This window comes from Balaenoptera physalus (genome assembly GCF_965194825.1).
Source record: "Balaenoptera physalus genome assembly, chromosome: 8".
Classification (NCBI taxonomy): Eukaryota; Metazoa; Chordata; class Mammalia; order Artiodactyla; family Balaenopteridae; genus Balaenoptera; species Balaenoptera physalus.
In genome coordinates, this window is record NC_138887.1 from 47,905,397 (window position 1) to 47,920,147 (window position 14,751).

At 40.6% G+C, this 14,751-nt stretch overlaps 2 protein-coding genes across 4 annotated transcripts in view; one reads left to right on the forward strand and one right to left on the reverse strand.

The window, feature by feature from the left end:
* The window catches only part of IGF2BP3 (insulin like growth factor 2 mRNA binding protein 3), a 146,477-nt gene that overhangs the window by 65,990 nt on the left and 65,736 nt on the right, over positions 1–14,751 (forward strand). The window lies entirely within an intron of this gene.
* MALSU1 (mitochondrial assembly of ribosomal large subunit 1) overlaps positions 1–14,751 on the reverse strand; it is a 124,347-nt gene that overhangs the window by 25,501 nt on the left and 84,095 nt on the right. The gene's annotated exons all lie outside the window — the stretch shown is intronic.

Sequence of the window (14,751 nt, forward strand, 5' to 3'; positions counted from 1 at the left end):
ATTTAGGTTGCTTCCATGTCTTGGCTAATGTAAATAGTGCTGCAATGAAAATTGGGGTGCATGTATCTTTTCAAAGTATGGTTTTCTCCAGATACATTCCAGGAGTGGGATTGCTAGGTCATATGGTAGTTCTATTTTTAGTTTTTTAAGGAACCTCCATACTGTTCTCCATAGTGCCTGCACCAATTTACGTTCCCACCAACAGTGCACGAGGGTTCCCTTTTCTCTACACCCTCTCCAGCATTTATTGTTTGTAGACTTTTTGATGATGGCCATTCCGACTGGTGTGAGATGATTCATTGTAGCTTTGATTTGTATTACTCTAATAATTAATCACGTTGAGCATCTTTTCATGTGCTTTTTGGCCATCTGTATGTCTTCTTCCTTAGGAATTTTAAAGTGACTTTTAAAATTCTGTAGTTTGAAAGATTCCAAATATACACATATAGAGAAAATAGTATAATGAACCCCCATGTACCCAGCTTTAAAGATTATCAGTATTCTGTTCTTGTTTTATCGATATCCCCTAATTTTGTTGGTTTTTTGGACTATTTTAAAGCAATTCAGGGGGGATTGCTGGCACAGAAAATTTGTTTTTCATGCTAACATAAATGTAGGTATATTAGTTTCCTATTGCTGCTGTAAGAAATTACCACAAACTTGGTGGCTTAAAACAACAGAATTTTATTTTCTTACAGTTTGAGAAGCCAGGAGTCTGAAATCAGTCTCAGAGGTCAAGGTGTTGGCAGGGCTGGTACCTTCTGGACGTGTGGAGGAGAATTCATTTACTTGCCTTTTCCAGTTTTTAGAGGCTGTCTGTATTTCCTGGCTTGTAGCCTCTCCTCCAGGTTCAAAGTGTATCACTCCAGTCTCCGCTTGTGTTGTCACATGGCTTTCTCTTTGACTTTGATTCCTCTAGTGCCCCTTTTATAAGGACCCTTGTGACAACATCCGGCCCACTTGGATAATTGGGGATAACCTCCCTAGCTCAAGATCCTTAGTTTAATCACATCTGCAGAGTCTCTTTTGTCATGTGAGGTAACATTCACAGGTTTCAGGGATTAGGAAGTAGACATATTTGGAACCATTATTCAGCCTGCCATAATAGGACCACACTGCGGTCAGCTCTCAAATGTCAAATAAATGGTAGGGCCATGATCTCAAGAGTGGGGTCTGTAATCACAGGGCAACACATGAAGATTAAGCGGTTCAAAACCTAGCGAGATTTCTATTCAGAGTACAGCTTGTCATTTTGCACAGCAGATGTGCCATTCCTGTCAGAAAATGAGGAAGAAGGAGGTACATGTTGCTGAATAACTGGTGCCTTTCCGTACATAACAGAAAAGATAGCTACAGTCCAACATCAGATTCAAGGTGATACTGGTGCGTGCCCCAGCTCAGGCTTGACCTTGTCCAGCCCACAAAACTGTGGACCTAGGGTCATTTTTATCTCTCTTCCCTGAGCTGCAGAGCCTAGCCCCTCCTTGCCTCTGCTTCTCTTGTTATAAGCCTTTATTGAACTTATTTGCATCCCTACTATGTGCTAGGGCTGGATCTGCTGCATGCATTTTCACTAAAGGTTTTCAGTGCTTTGCTTATTCTCCACATAAACTTGAAGATGTGTTCTCATAGAATATAAGGAAGAGGTGATGGGGCTTCCGTGTCTGAACATCAAGCCCCAGAATGATGGATAGGAAGACTGGGGGCTTTGTGCGAAGGTGACTCAACCATACGGAGCCTTTTTCCCATCTGTGGAAAAGAGATGAACAGTATGGCCCTTTCAGGGTCACCATGAGAACCAGCAGATAACACAGGTGCCTCGCCCCATAGTTTATTATGAATTAATAAACTTCTTCAATGGATTTTTCCCTTTGGCTGAAATTTTCATCCTTTGGCTCTGCTATAGTGAAGTAACTTTACTTTTCCTCAACCCCATCACTCTCTTAGTATCAGGGCTTTTGCATACATGTTTTCTCTGCCTATAATCCATTTGGTTCTTTCTGTTTTTCTTAATTCCCATAATTACTTAGCCTTTAACTTAGATGTCATTTCTTTCACAAAGCCTTATATTTTTCTGCCATACCTGGATTAGGTGTGTGCCCTATATTTCTCTTATACTTATCACTATAGCACCACTCAGCACTTGATATTTTAATTGCCTTCTGACTTGCTTCTATTCTCCCATCGGACTCTAAAACTTAGGGGCCAGGGGCTGTGTCTTCCCCGGTGTTGTCATCAAAGGCCCAGAACAGAGCCTGATATAGATGAATGGTCAGTGTTCACACACATCTCTTGGTTGGAAACTTTTTCAACTCTGTAATAGATTAAAAGATTTTTTTAATAGTTAGTTTGCTGGATTTTATGGGGGGTGGGGTGTTGGGAGGGATGGGGAGGGTAGGTAGAAGAAAATAGGATATAAGTTTTTTGTCTCAGGTCATTGAGTTTGCTGAAGGAGAAATCAGTCACTGAAGTCTTCTAAAAAAATGGTGTTGAGTTGTTTGTTGTGTTTTTTGTTTGTGGATTGTGGGGTGGGGGGGGGAGCAAATTGAAATCTTCCTCCAAGCTATGTTGGGCTCTTTGCTAGCAGGGAACAAGTTGTGTTTTAGAGAGAAATCTGGTATTTTATCTTGCTTTGGCTACTTGTTTTATAAGTAGTTCAAGTGTTTTCGGTTAGTTTTTCTAATAGTATTTTACCTTAAAATACAGCTTTCTAGTTTTTTTTTTTTTATAACTTTAAAAAAAATTTTTATTATTTTTGGCTGTGTTGGGTCTTTGTTGCTGTGTGCGGGCTTTCTCTAGTTGTGGAGAGCGGGGGCTGCTCTTCGTTGCAGTGCGCGGGCTTCTCATTGCGGTGGCTTCTCTTGTTGCGGAGCACGGGCTCTAGGCACGCGGGCTTCAGTAGTTGTGGCACGCGCGCTTCGGTAGTTGTGGCTCGCGGGTTCTAGAGCGCAGGCTCGGTAGTTGTGGCGCACGGGCTTAGTTGCTCAGCGGCATGTGGGATCTTCCCGGACCAGGGCTGGAACCCTTGTCCCCTGCATTGGCAGGCAGATTCTTAACCACTGTGCCACCAGGGAAGCCCCCAGCTTTCTATTTTGGGTAAAATTCAGTTTCTTATTTTTTTCTTTTTCAAAGAAAAACATCAGACCTTGTGTTGAAGAAATGAGTCACAGGGAAGTTGGAAGCATCATTGAGTGATGCTCCCTGTGGCTGTTACTGCGTGGGCTGTGTTCCCAGATGCCGGCCTCATTAGGATGGATTAATGCTAAGTCCTACTAAGTTTACACCCATTATTATCCACGTTCTCCTTTCTCAGCAAATTTGATGCCCATCAGCTCTGAGCACGTTCTGTGCGCTTCCAGTATTCCAGTATTGTTGAACATTACTTGAAGTGGCCCAGCTGAACAAATATTTCTGATTTTAAATACTCTTCATGACTTCTTTTCCATAAGACATGACTTAATCATGTTTCTTTCGTGCTTAATTAAACGTGGGCAAGTCTTTGATCAGACACAGCTTTATTTCTGTATGCTAGAAATTTTATTCTGACTTGATATTAATTGATGCTTGTTTAATAAGAACCTTTGCTCATATGCTTCCCTCTGCTTCTAGAGACTGAGCTTTGTAGTACACGATAGAACCTTACTTTCTACTGGATGCAGCTTGGTGTTGTCTGTTACTGAGCTTCAGGGTCACCTCTACCTTATAGTGTATTTTATGGTTTTAATTTTACCACTGACTTCATATTAGTTTTTTTTTTTTTCACATACACACACTGTATTTTATTTTTACAAGAGATAAATAGACTGACACCAAGCATTGTACATGGATGACCACAACAAAAGCAACAATGATTGCAATTACCAAACATGAAACACATTCATACTATGTCATAATATTGACATTCAGTCCAGTAATCCTCCACTGTAACAGCTCCTTTACTTTGCAGTGAAAATTGATTTGTATATTCTTTGCCTCTGAGTCCTTGTGGGATTTTTTTTTTTTTAATTCAGACAGAAAGGCACAAAAATTATACTCATCCTCATCAGTTCACTCAGTCCCATGTAATTAATTTTTTTTTTTCATCTTGAACTTTTGTTAGCACTTTTATGAGTTCATCAGTTTTTCATTAGAGTTCTGAAAATGCTTATTCATTCAGTTCAGCAGTACAGTCAGTTACCAGAAACCTGTACTTGTCAGAGTCTTTTCCATGAATTTCTTGAAGGTGAAACCCTTTTATAGGAACATATTTGCAAAAGCATCAGAGTACACCCAGAACTGTCTGTAAATGACAAAAGACTTAAAAATGACCACGGTTAAAGATTTGATGAAAGTTCATAATAATGCAGTTGACAAGAAAATTAGTTATTTCTGAGATATACATTTTAAAGTAATAACTAGGATTATGACTTATAACATTATACCAGAACATATAAGATTTTTAGAAATTTCATGTAATGTCTGAAACATTTATATTAACATATTTCCATACAAATAACCCAATGAAAGTTTAGTATTAGTTGTTTTGTTTGTTTGTTTTTTTATACTGCCGGTTCTTATTAGGCATCAATTTTATACGCATCAGTGTATACATGTCAATCCCAATCGCCCAATTCAGCACACCACCATCCCCACCCCACCTCAGTTTTCTCCCCTTAGTGTCCATATGTCCATTCTCTACATCTGTGTCTCAACTTCTGCCCTGCAAACTGGCTCATCTGTACCATTTTTCTAGGTTCCACATACATGCGTTAATATATGATATTTGTTTTTCTCTTTCTGACTTACTTCACTCTGTATGACAGGCTCTAGATCCATCCACGTCTCAACAAATGACTCAATTTCGTTCCTTTTTATGGCTGAGTAATATTCCATTGTATATATGTACCACAACTTCTTTATCCATTCATCTGTCGATGGGCATTTAGGTTGCTTCCATGACCTGGCTATTGTAAATAGTGCTGCAATGAACATTCGGGTGTATGTGTCTTTTTGAATTACGGTTTTCTCTGGGTATATGCCCAGTAGTGGGATTGCTGGGTCATATGGTAATTCTATTTTTAGTTTTTTAAGGAACCTCCATATTGTTCTCCATAGTGGCTGTATCAGTTTACATTCCCACCAACAGTGCAAGAGGGTTCCCTTTTCTCCACACCCTCTCCAGCATTTGTTGTTTGTAGATTTTTGGATGATGCCCATTCTAACTGGTGTGAGGTGATACCTCATTGTAGTTTTGATTTGCATTTCTCTAATAATTAGTGATGTTGAGCATCTTTTCATGTGCTTCGTGGCCGTCTGTATGTCTTCTTTGGAGAAATGTCTATTTAGGTCTTCTGCCCATTTTTGGATTGGGGTGTTTGTTTCTTTAATATTGAGCTGAATGAGCTGTTTATGTATTTTGGAGATTAATCCTTTGTCCATTGATTCGTTTGCAAATATTTTCTCCCATTCTGAGGGTTGTCTTTTCGTCTTGTTTATGGTTTCCTTTGCTGTGCAAAAGCTTTGAAGTTTCATTAGGTCCCATTTGTTTATTTTTGTTTTTATTTCCATTACTCTAGGAGGTGGATCAAAAAAGATCTTGCTGTGATTTATGTCAAAGAGTGTTCTTCCTATGTTTTCCTCTAAGAGTTTTATAGTGTCCAGTCTTACATTTAGGTCTCGAATTCATTTTGAGTTTATTTTTGTGTATGGTGTTAGGGAGTATTCTAATTTCATTCTTTTACATGTAGCTGTCCAGTTTTCCCAGCACCACTTATTGAAGAGACTGTCTTTTCTCCATTGTATATCTTTGCCTCCTTTGTCATAGATTAGTTGACCATAGGTGCGTGGGTTTATCTCTGGGCTTTCTATCTTGTTCCATTGATCTATGTTTCTGTTTTTGTGCCAGTACCATATTGTCTTGATTACTGTAGCTTTGTAGTATAGCCTGAAGTCAGGGAGTCTGATTCCTCCAGCTCCGTTTTTTTCCCTCAAGACTGCTTTGGCTATTCGGGGTCTTTTGTGTCTCCATACAAATTTTAAGATGATTTGTTCTAGCTCCGTAAAAAAATGCCATTGGTAATTTGATAGGGATTGCATTGAATCTGTAGATTGCTTTGGGTAGTATAGTCATTTTCACAATGTTGATTCTTCCAATCCAAGAACATGGTATATCTCTCCATCTGTTGGTATCATCTTTAATTTCTTTCATCAGTATCTTATAGTTTTCTGCGTACAGGTCTTTTGTCTCCCTAGGTAGGTTTATTCCTAGGTATTTTATTCTTTTTGTTGCAATGGTAAATGGGAGTGTTTCCTTAATTTCTCTTTCAGATTTTTCATCATTAGTGTATAGGAATGCAAGAGATTTCTGTGCATTAATTTTGTATCCTGCAACTTTACCATATTCATTAATTAGCTCTAGCAGTTTTCTGGTGGCAGTTTTAGGATTCTCTATGTATAGTATCATGTCATCTGCAAACAGTGACAGTTTTACTTCTTCTTTTCCAATTTGTATTCCTTTTATTTCCTTTTCTTCTCTGATTGCCGTGGCTAGGGCTTCCAGAACTATGTTGAATAATAGTGGTGAGAGTGGACATCCTTGTCTCGTTCCTGATCTTAGAGGAAATGCTTTCAGTTTTTCACCGTTGAGAATGATGTTTGCTGTGGGTTTGTCATATATGGCCTTTATTATGTTGAGGTAGGTTCCCTCTATGCCCACTTTCTGGAGAGTTTTCATCATAAATGGGTGTTGAATTTTGTGAAAAGCTTTTTCTGCATCTATTGAGATGATCATATGGTTTTTATTCTTCAATTTGTTAATATGGTGTATCACATTGATTGATTTGCGTATATTGAAGAATCCTTGCATCCCTGGGATAAATCCCACTTGATCGTGGTGTATGATCCTTTTAATGTGTTATTGGATTCTGTTTGCCAGTATTTTGTTGAGGATTTTTGCATCTATATTCATCAGTGATATCGGTCTGTAATTTTCTTTTTTTGTAGTATCTTTGTCTGGTTTTGGTATCAGGGTGATGGTGGCCTCATAGAATGAGTTTGGGAGTGTTCCTTCCTCTGCAGTTTTTTGGAAGAGTTTGAGAAGGATAGGTGTTAGCTCTTCTCTAAATGTTTGATAGAATTCACCTGTGAAGCCATCTGGTCCTGGACTTTTGTTTGTTGGAAGATTTTTAATCACAGTTTCAATTTCATTACTTGTGATAGGTCTGTTCATATTTTCTGTTTCTTCCTGGTTCAGTCTTGGAAGGTTATACCTTTCTAAGAATTTGTCCATTTCTTCCAGGTTGTCCATTTTATTGGCATAGAGTTGCTTGTAGTAGTCTCTTAGGATGCTTTGTATTTCTGTGGTGTCTGTTGTAACTTCTCCTTTTTGTTTCTAATTTTATTGATTTGAGTCCTCTCCCTCTTTTTCTTGATGAGTCTGGCTAATGGCTTATCAATTTTGTTTATCTTCTCAAAGAACCAGCTTTTAGTTTTATTGATCTTTGCTATTGTTTTCTTTGTCTCTATTTCATTTATTTCCACTCTGATCTTTATGATTTCTTTCCTTCTGCTAACTTTGGGTTTTGTTTGTTCTTCTTTCTCTAGTTTCTTTAGGTGTAAGGTTAGATTGTTTACTTGAGATTTTTCTTGTTTCTTTAGATAGGCTTGTATAGCTATAAACTTCCCTCTTAGAACTGCTTTTGCTGCATCCCATAGGTTTTGGGTCATTGTGTTTTCATTGTCATTTGTCTCTAGGTATTTTTTGATTTCCTCTTTGATTCCTTCAGTGATCTCTTGGTTATTTAGTAATGTATTGTTTAGCCTCCATGTGTTTGTGTTTTTTACGTATTTTTCCCTGTAATTCATTTCTAATCTCATAGCATTGTGGTCAGAAAAGATGCTTGATATGATTTCAATTTTCTTAAATTTACTGAGGCTTGATTTGTGACCCAAGATGTGATCTATCCTGGAGAATGTTCCGTGCGCACTTGAGAAGAACGTGTAATCTGCTGTTTTTGGGTGGAATGTCCTATAAATATCAATTAAATCTATCTGGTCTATTGTGTCATTTAAAGCTTCTGTTTCCTTATTTATTTTCATTTTGTATGATCTGTCCCTTGGTGTAAGTGAGGTGTTAAAGTCCCCCACTATTATTGTGTTACTGTCAATTTCCTCTTTTATAGGTGTTAGCAGTTGCCTTATGTATTGAGGTGCTCCTATGTTGGGTGCATATATATTTATAATTGTTACATCTTCTTCGTGGATTGATCCCTTGATCATTATGTAGTGTCCTTCCTTGTCTCTTGTAACATTCTTTATTTTAAAGTCTATTTTATCTGATAATGAGTATAGCTACTCCAGCTTTCTTTTGATTTCTATTTGCATGGAATATCTTTTCCATCCCCTCACTTTCAGTCTGTATGTGTCCCTAGGTCTAAAGTGGGTCTCTTGTAGACAGCATATATAGGGGTCTTGTTTTTGTATCCATTCAGCAAGCCTGTGTCTTTTGGTTGGAGCGTTTAAGGTAATTATCGATATGTATGTTCCTATGACCATTTTCTTAATTGTTTTGGGTTTGTTTTTGTAGGTCCTTTTCTTCTCTTGTGTTTCCCACTTAGAGAAGTTCCTTTAGCATTTGTTGTAGAGCTGGTTTGGTGGTGCTGAATTCTCTTAGCTTTTGCTTGTCTGTAAAGCTTTTGATTTCTCCATCAAATCTAAATGAGATCCTTGCTGGGTAGAGTAATCTTGGTTGTAGGTTCTTCCCTTTCATCACTTTAAGTATATCATGCCACTCCCTTCTGGCTTGTAGAGTTTCTGCTGAGAAATCAGCTGTTAACCTTATGGGAGTTCCCTTGTATGTTATTTGTCGTTTTTTCCTTGCTGCTTTCAATCATTTTTCTTTGTCTTTAATTTTTGCCGCTTTGATTACTATGTGTCTCGGCGTGTTTCTCCTTGGGTTTATCCTGTATGGGACTCTCTGCGCTTCCTGGACTTGGGTGGCTATTTCCTTTCCCATGTTAGGGAAATTTTCGACTATAATCTCTTCAAATATTTTCTCGGGTCCTTTCTCTCTCTCTTCTCCTTCTGGGACCCCTATAATGCGAATGTTGTTGCGCTTAATGTTGTCCCAGAGGTCTCTTAGACTGTCTTCATTTCTTTTCATTCTTTTTTCTTTAGTCTGTTCCACAGCAGTGAATTCCACCATTCTGTCTTCCAAGTCACTTATCCGTTCTTCTGCCTCAGTTATTCTGCTATTGATTCCTTCTAGTGTAGTTTTCATTTCAGTTATTGTATTGTTCATCTCTGTTTGTTTGTTCTTTAATTCTTCTAGGCCTTTGTTAAACATTTCTTGCATCTTCTCGATCTTTGCCTCCATTCTTTTTCCGAGGTCCTGGATCATCTTCACTATCATTATTCTGAATTCTTTTTCTGGAAGGTTGCCTATCTCCACTTCGTTTAGTTGTTTTTCTGGGGTTTTTTCTTGTTCCTTCATCTGGTATATAGCCCTCTGCCTTTTCATCTTGTCTATCTTTCTGTAAATGTGGTTTTTGTTCCACAGGCTGCAGGATTGTAGTGTTACTTGCTTCTGCTGTCTGCCCTTTGGTGGTTGAGGCTATCTAAGAGGCTTGATGGGAGGCTCTGGTGGTGGGGAGAGCTGACTGTTGCTGTGGCGGTCAGAGCTCCATAAAACTTTAATCCACTTAACTGTTGATGGGTGGGGCTGGGATCCCTCCCTGTTGGTTGTTTTGCCTGAGGCAACCCAACACTGGAGCCTACCTGGACTCTTTGGTGGGGCTAATGGCAGACTCTGGGAGGGCTCACTCCAAGGAGTACTTCCCAGAACCTCCGCTGCCAGTGTCCTTGTCCCCACGGTGAAACAGAGCCAGCCCCCGCCTCTGCAGGAGACACTCCAACACTAGCAGGTAGGTCTGGTTCAGTCTCCCCCCAGGGTCAGTGCTCCTTCCCCTGGGTCCCAATGCATACAGTATTCCATGTGAGCCCTCCAAGATTGGGGTCTCTGTTTCCCCCAGTCCTGTCAAAGTCCTGCAATCAATTCCCACTAGGCTTCAGAGTCTGATTCTCTATGAATTCCTCCTCCCGTTGCTGGACCCCCAGGTTGGGAAGCCTGACGTGGGGCTCAGAACCTTCACTCCAGTGGGTGGACTACTGTGGTATAAGTGTTCGCCAGTCTGTGAGTCACCCACCCAGCAGTTATGGGATTTGATTTTACTCTGATTGCGCCCCTCCTACCGTCTCACTGTGGCTTCTCCTCTGTCCTTGGACGTGGGGTATCCTCCTTGGTGAAGTCCAGTGTCTTCCTGTCAATGATTGTCCAGCAGCCAGTTGTGATTCTGGTGCTCTCTCAAGAGGGAGTGAGAGCACGTCCTTCTACTCCGCCATCTTCCATATTAGTTTTTTAAACTCTTAATTTCCCCTGGCTTTATTTTTCTCTCATGGAATTAATTTTTAAAATGTTGTGTTGTCTTTTGTGAGTTGCTTCACCCTTTTGGGAAGCAGTTATTTTTCAGTCTTGCAGGTTTTTCTATAGCTAGAAGACCTTGGTGTATGAACTAGATTCATGGTTCCATACCTTTAGAAAATGAGACTCAATAACTCTAAATAGTTTTTATTTATTTATTTATTTATTTATTTTTATTTGGCTGCATTGGGTCTTTGTTGCTATATGTGGGCTTTGTCTAGTTGCGGCGAGCGGGGGCTACCCTTCGTTGCAGTATGCGTGCTTCTTATTGCAGTGGCTTCTCTTGTCGCGGAGCATGGGTTCTAGGCGCGTGGGCTTCAGTAGTTGTGGCATGTGGGCTCAGTAGTTGTGGCGCACAGGCTTAGTTGATCTGCAGCATGTGAGATCTTCCTGGATCAGGGAATGAACCTGTGTCCCCTGCATTGGCAGGCGGATTCTTAACCACTGCGCCACCAGGGAAGTCCCTCTAATTAGTTTTTAAATCAAACAACCCATATATACATCCAAAAAAATATGGTATGCACACAGTGTAAGATTTATTGTTTGTTCAACTTGCCAAAAATTCATGAAAACATGCATGGATTTGGTTACCCCTTGCAGTAACTCTACGGCCTCTGAAAAATCCAATCCAATGATTGAGGATCAATGGTGGGAAATCCATGATACTTGGGTTGCCATGCCTCCTTCTTTCCACAGCAGGAGGGACTCTCTGAAAGAGACCCTTTTCCCACTGAGCCTAGATTAAGCCTCAGAATCCTTCTTACACAGTGCTCTTAGATAGTCACAACCAATTGTTTGCAGCTGGAATGTGAGAAGAACATTGTGTGTCTCCTTGGACAAGATGATCTTTTAACCTACTATCCATTTTTACTTCCATAACTCCTATTTGGTTCTGCTCTCTTGAGCAGACGCCTACCTCCTTCACATATACAAAGCCTCCCAATATGTGAAGAGAGCTCATATAGGGGGTACGTTGTTTATCTGAGATGCACTTTTCCAGATCACTCAAGTGTCCCTCCTCTGTGTTGCTCCTCTGACCCCTCTTGTTTCCTGCTGGGGGCATGGTTTCTGAGTCTCTGAGAGGAGGGTTCAGAACTGAGTGTAGTGTTCTGTATGGATGTGCACTGTGCTTACTGCAGTGTAGGACCTTTCTTCTCCTTGACATTTGTTCAGTGAGGGGAAGATTACATGCCCACGGTCCCTGGACACGAGACTCCTGTTGATTACAACTGAACTAGCTTTTAGTTATTAAGAATGTTAAAGTAGGGCTTCCCTGGTGGCGCAGTAGTTGAGAATCCGCCTGCCAATGCAGGGGACACGGGTTCGAGCCCTGGTCTGGGAAGATCCCACATGCCGCGGAGCAACTGGGCCCGTGAGCCACAACTACTGAGCCTGCGCGTCTGGAGCTCGTGCTCCGCAGCAAGAGAGGCCGCGATAGTGAGAGGCCTGCGCACCGCGATGAAGAGTGGCCCCTGCTCGCTGCAACTAGAGAAAGCCCTCGCACAGAAACGAAGATCCAACACAGCCAAAAATAAATAAAAAAATAAAAAAATAAAAAATAAAAATAAAGGAATTCCTTTAAAAAAAAAGAATGTTAAAGTATTATTGATTTACATGTTAAAAAGTATATCTGGGGAAGCTTCTGAGCCTGAGGTGTTTGACTTGAAAGGTGTTGCCTGGTGCAAACATGAAGGACCAATTGGTGATCAGTGGTGAGGTGATGGGCACAGACTTTCTGTGGGACAAGGGCTCTTCTGGGGCAGAAGACATGCTGAGATTCGATGACAGTTAGTAGTCCTTGGTCATGGAAGCTGGGGTGGGTTAACTCTAAGCAATGTGACAAGACTTGCTGAGTGCCCCCTTGAGGAACTGGGTTATTCTCACTGTGAACTTCTAAGAAATTGACCATTTGCCTTCTTAAAGCAACAAGTGTTGTCCACTTTAATTTTTTAAATTAAAAATTGTAGGAAAAAGTCAACCAAAAAAAAGGAAGTGCCTGTAATGCTATCATCCAGAGGTAACTATCATTACTAGCTGAGTATTTTTGTTCATCTTTATAAAGGGTGAGCTCGTTCACTGTCCTTGGATTTTTCCTCCAGAACGGTCTTCCAGGTGTAGGAGCACCACTGAATGAATCAGCTTCTCCTTGAGCTGAGCCTTTGTGCTCTCTGGGGCTGTGACAAGTTCACTCCAAGTGTTGCCTTTCTCTTTTGAGGCTTAGCCAGGCATTGGGAATTATTCTCAGGTCAGGGAGGAAGGTACTGCAGGTCTGCCTTCTTTTTGGCTTTGGCCACATCTGCCCTATTGTAGGCAGTATTGGCCAGCATTTACAATCAAGCAGCAACTGTGAATGTAGAGAAGAGCATTCTCTTCCTTTTTTGTGTGTGTCCCCCCCCCCCGCCCCCCCAAATCATTTCTGGACTTGAATACTGTCTCTCTGTATTTTTGTAGGGCTAGCTAAGCTGGTTAGGGGGTGTAGCAGATGACACCGGTGTTGTGTATTTTAATCTGAATGCACTATATATTTTTTTTTAAACATTTTAATTTTTATTTATTTATTTATTTATGGCGGTGTTGGATCTTCGTTTCTGTGCGAGGGCTTTCTCCAATTGCGGCAAGCAGGGGCCACTCTTCATTGCGGTGCGCGGGCCTCTCACCATCGCGGCCTCTCTTGTTGTGGAGCACAGGCTCCAGACGCGCAGGCTCAGTAATTGTGGCTCACGGGCCTAGTCGCTCCGCGGCATGTGGGATCTTCCCAGACCAGGGCTCGAACCCGTGTCCCCTGCATTGGCAGGCAGATTCTCAACCACTGCACCACCAGGGAAGCCCTGAATGCACTATATTTTATGTCGTGAACATCCTAGAATGGTCAGTAATGAGATTTATTGTGTTTTTTAGCTTTGTTTACAGACGCTTAGCAATGTACTTGAACTTAAATGCATTTGAGGGTAAGGGTTAGAAGTGGTGGATGATGGGCATTCACATGTAAAATCAGTAACATTCTGAGGCAAGTTCTTACTCATCTTGATTTTATTGTTCTACTTTCTACGTGTTATAATTTAGTCAGCCACAGTATGTATTCGGCTTGTCTAGAGACAGCTGTTAGTGTTGGCTATTTTTATTTCTACCCACAGAAAAGTTTTTTTGTTTGTAATTTTTGAATGAAACCTTTCTCTCTTATCCTGCCTGGTTTTGGTGATGTATTTGATTCTAAGGAAGGCATCTGTAATAATACCTTGGTCACTGTAATGCAATTCCCAGTTTTGTATTTTGTTGGGGGCTCAGTTCTGAAGGAGTTAGAAGTGGATAGCATGGGCTTCCAGTAATAGGTCTGGGATAGTAATGTCTGAGTGTTTTTAAAAGCCCATCATATTGTCAGAGCTGTCCTTGAAGCCCCTGGAAAGTGAAACTGTTGTGGAGAGGCCCACCCTCCATTTGTGGGTGACATATCTTATGTCAGTAGCCACAGAGTTGAGATAAGAAAAGGCAGATATAAACCCAAAGTAACAAACAGCTGTGAAGTTTTTAGGCTTCTTTCCAAAAATGAGAGTCTGTGCACTATAAAATTGTGGTTTAGCATCTGTATTGCATACACCGCCCTGAGGAGGGACGGAAAGGGGGTAAGGATGGCTGTGTGCTTTCAGATTCTGTATTCAGCTCTAGCTGGCCTCAGAACCTGAACGAGGGATTTCGTTCATGTGCAAAAATGGGATGTCCTGGAGGGGTTGCTTGCTCCCTGAATCTTCCAACTAGCTGCTCCTGATGGAGGTGTGGTGGTTTGCCCCATTCTCATGGTATTTGCTTGCCTCTGGCTCAGTGGCTTCATCCTTCATGTCCTGGCCAGTCAAGGGACAGATCAACTCTTTTTTCACTTGGTATTTTGATTTGAGCTGCTATTTGGAGAAGCTGCTGTTAAAGGAATGACTTAAATACCCATCCCCCCCATTAAAAGAAATTCAGATTCATTGGTTAAAACTTGGAAAGTAAAGTACAAAATAGTTTTAGTATACCTTTTATATTCCTATGCAGGAATATGCATACATTGAATTAGTAGATCAGAGTGTGAATTTTTAGGCCATTTGCTGTTAGAAAACTTATGTAGAAGTTTTGTGCTCCATTATACTTCCCCCATGAATAGATGAGACTAATTGTTCACCCATATCCTCTCCAATGTAATTCATGTTAAAATAATTTAAAATCTTAGCCAATTTTACCTGCAAAAACTAGCATTATTATTTCAACTGGCATATTTACCTGACTTTGACCGACAGTGAAATTTTTAAAATGCATTTTAA